Source organism: Gracilinanus agilis, chromosome 2 (assembly GCF_016433145.1).
Source record: "Gracilinanus agilis isolate LMUSP501 chromosome 2, AgileGrace, whole genome shotgun sequence".
Lineage (NCBI taxonomy): Eukaryota > Metazoa > Chordata > Mammalia > Didelphimorphia > Didelphidae > Gracilinanus > Gracilinanus agilis.
Genome location: NC_058131.1, coordinates 571242411 through 571245991, shown reverse-complemented (window position 1 = coordinate 571245991; position 3581 = coordinate 571242411). Strand labels below are relative to the sequence as shown.

Below are 3581 nucleotides of genomic sequence, written 5' to 3'. Positions count from 1 at the left end.
GCAAATAGAGAGGACTTAGAATCAGGAAAACCTGAGTTCAAATCCAGCCTCATATATTTACCTGCTGAGTAACCATTGGCAAGTAAATTAACTTCTGAATGCCTCGGTTTCTTCAGCTGTAAAATAGGCATAAGAGCACCTACCTCATTGTAAGGATCAAATGAGATGATATTTATGAAGTGCTTAGCACAGTGCCTGGCATGTAGTAGATGCTTATTCTTTTCCTTCCTCCCATTTGTGAATTAAAAGTAGAGAGAAATCTTAAGAATGTAATGAATGTGGGAAGGCTGACTCAGAGAGCACAGCATTGACTCAACATCAAATAATTTTATAATGTATGAGCTTAGTGACTGGGGAAATTTTCCTTCAGAGTAAACATTTCCCTCAACTTCAGTTCATTAAGGGAAAATCTTATAGTTGTAATGGGAAGAACAGTGGGATAGAGTGAAAGGGGTGTTAGATTTGGAGCCAGAGAAGCTTCAGTCTCCTCATCTATAAAACGAGGAAGTTGGGTTTTGACCAACTTTCTCACTCCATAAAGTAGAATTCCTCAAATACTAGCTTGTAATCCTGGGAAACTCACTGAGCATCCCTGTGCTTGTGTTTCCTCATCTATAAAAATAGGGATAATAATAACGCCTTTTCTAACTGGGATTTGTTGTGAGGATTAAATGAGTTAATGTGTGTAAGCACTTTGACAACCATGAAGTACTATATAAATGCTATTATTGTTGTTGCTGTTATTGTTACAGCTATGATTCTTTGAAAAAGAGTATGTGTGTATATCATTCTATATATTCTTCAGGTAATATATATTGTAAAAATAGTTTTCTTGAAACAAGAACTAAAGGTTCTTTCATGTATATGTGTGTGTTCAAAGTGAATACTTAGTGATGGAAAAAAATAAAATTCAATTATTAAAAAAAGAAGAGTGACATCTGAATCTTCAATTCTTCCTGCTTTTTCTAGTCTATCCCTGTTCTGACTCCAGCCTTTTTTGGTTGCAATCTATTTTTTTAAAAGAAGGATTTGGATTTTATTGAGTAATATCTAAACATATGACCCTTGTCCTGGAGTTAGTGAATAAAGAGGGAGGGATCCCAGAGACAAAAGGGTTAGGGTCTCCCTGCCTCTACCACTGAAGTGTTGGGTCCTCAGGATTGGGGAACTAAAACACATGGTGTCCATGGAGCATGATTGCCAGGAACAGGTCATGTCCCTTTCTTTTGGGTAAAAACTGGCCTCTTCCCCACTATGTCCAAACTGTGAACACCCTTTCCTGTCAATAATGTCCTCCCGTCCCTACCAACAACAAAACTGAGATGCCCCCATCTCTGATCTCACTCACACCAGGGGGAGCTAGCCCTCCTCAGAGTGGAATGAGCTGGAGCAGCAATTACTTCTTAGAAAAGAGGGTGCAGCATCCCAGGAAGGAAGAAGTGAGCAACCTTCCTGGAGAAGGGGAGAGTCAGGCAAAGGCAGGGGAACTGTGCCAGTCAGAATCAGCTAGGAAGCCAGAAAAGGCACTGTTTATCTTGACACTGGCATAGATGCCAACGTAGTCACCTGTTCATTTGCATCTCCACTTGGCCCTCAGACTGCAGCCTTACTAGGGCTCCCCCAGAGAGTGAGGCTGGCTTTGGGCACCCTCCAAAGAATTGGAAGAAAGAATCCACTGACTCTCTATTCTTTACAAGGTGGAACTGCAGACCAGCAGGGTAGGCAGTGGCATGGACAGTGAAGTAGTACAGACCAGGCACTTGACATATAAACTTGCCTCTTGTGTCTCTGCTCCATTCATCAGCTCCAGGTTGAATGGCAAGAGTGTGTCAGCAGGTGGAGGCACCTGATTTTCTGAGCACTTGGCACTGAAGGCTGACCAGGACACGCTGCTGCCCCCATTGGCCCTGACTCTCTTGGTGGCTCCAGGTCTCCCTGAGGCCCGGGCAGCCCTAGGTGCCCACTGGCACATTTCTATCCCAGAGTCCCAGGCACCTCATCTCATCCATGGTGGCCAGGCAAGTTTTGATTGCCAGTGATGTCCAGGGGTTCCAGGATGTCCAGAACATAGGTTAGGGATCTTGTCATCCAGTGGGGGTGAGCCAGCCACCAGGGCCAGCAGTCGGAGGGACAAGAACAGCCTCAGGACACTGGAGCTGCATAGCAGGACAACTGGATCCTTCCTAGAGGACGGGTTGACTGGATCTTGCAGCTGACAGGGAGGGTGAATACTGGCAGACTGAGAATCAGGACCCCTGATCTAGGGTCCTGCCTCTCTTCTCTCCCAATCCTAGCCCCTTCCTTCCTTTCAGGCTATAACTGAGAGGGTTGAGAGATGTTCAATTATAATCCAGAGCCATTTCAACAAGATATGATCTTTTACCCACTTTTCCTTACACTTTGCCTGACTTTGGGCACTACAGTGATTCCTCACCTATCCCAGGAGTTACGTTCCAGAGACTCTGGCAATAGATGAAAATCCACGAAGTAGCAGCGTTCACCATCAGAAGCCTTAGAAGGTGCAGAACGTTTGAGTGGCACAGGACTTGAAATCACTTTTACAAAAACTTCACAAAACCACAACACTGCAGAGCAACACTACGCAGCCATTAGAACTCAATGTGAAATGGACAAGGAGAGATGCTGAACATACGGGCACAGTGCAGGAGGGCAAACGGAGCGATGCTACAGTCACTGAGCCAATCAGTGCCCAGGATAGAATGCAGCACTATTGTTGGTCGCCTTTCATTCCATCAGCCAATAGTGTGCCGTGCATAATCTCATGTTGGCAAACTTGCGCAAGCGGTATGTAGAGATGAAAATTAATATACAAGAGCTAAATATTATATTTTATAAAGTTTTATTAATATTAAACTAGCATAAACAAGCTAACTAAAAAAGTACTAACCCAGCCTGCTAGTGAGAGCAAAGGAGAAAGAGGGAGGAGCTACAGAACTTATAACCAACACATGAAGTCAAAGACATAAATGTACACAAAGGGAAAAGCATTGTGAGTAATATAGAAAGGAATTTTGTTTAATATAGTTTTAGGGGTTCAATTTTCCAATTATACAAGTAGTGGCATACTATATTTTCATTGTATACAGTATTCATCTGCAAAATCCCCTGATACAGCAAAAACTCCATGATACAGAATTATATATATATATATATATATAAAACATGTGATACAGTGAAGCCAGGATAAGCAAACTGTGACTGTGACATAGGGAGGGATGTCTGTATCACCATCTATCTTCTCCATTCCCACTTCCTAGCTACTTAGTGCTGGTGAAAAAAATCAAGAAATCAGCATGACCAAATCCAGTATAAATTCATACTACCAAACCTTGATCTGGTTTCATTACTGTATGGCAATCCAAGGCGGCTGTCCAAAACTTCTCTGCTCTCAAGTATGAAGAGAGAATTAGACCCTCTTAGTTTATTTATTTATTTTTTATTTTATTTTAAAACCTTAACTTCTGTGTATTGACTTATAGGTGGAAGAGTGGTAAGGGTAGGCAATGGGGGTCAAGTGACTTGCCCAGGGTCACACAGCTGGGAAGTGTCTGAGGCCGGAT

The 3581-nt window shown here is 42.7% G+C and overlaps 1 pseudogene; it reads right to left on the bottom strand.

Moving 5' to 3' along the window:
- Positions 1 to 1468: 1468 nt before the first annotated feature.
- On the bottom strand, positions 1469 to 2504 carry LOC123234173 (annotated as a pseudogene).
- Positions 2505 to 3581: the final 1077 nt, after the last annotated feature.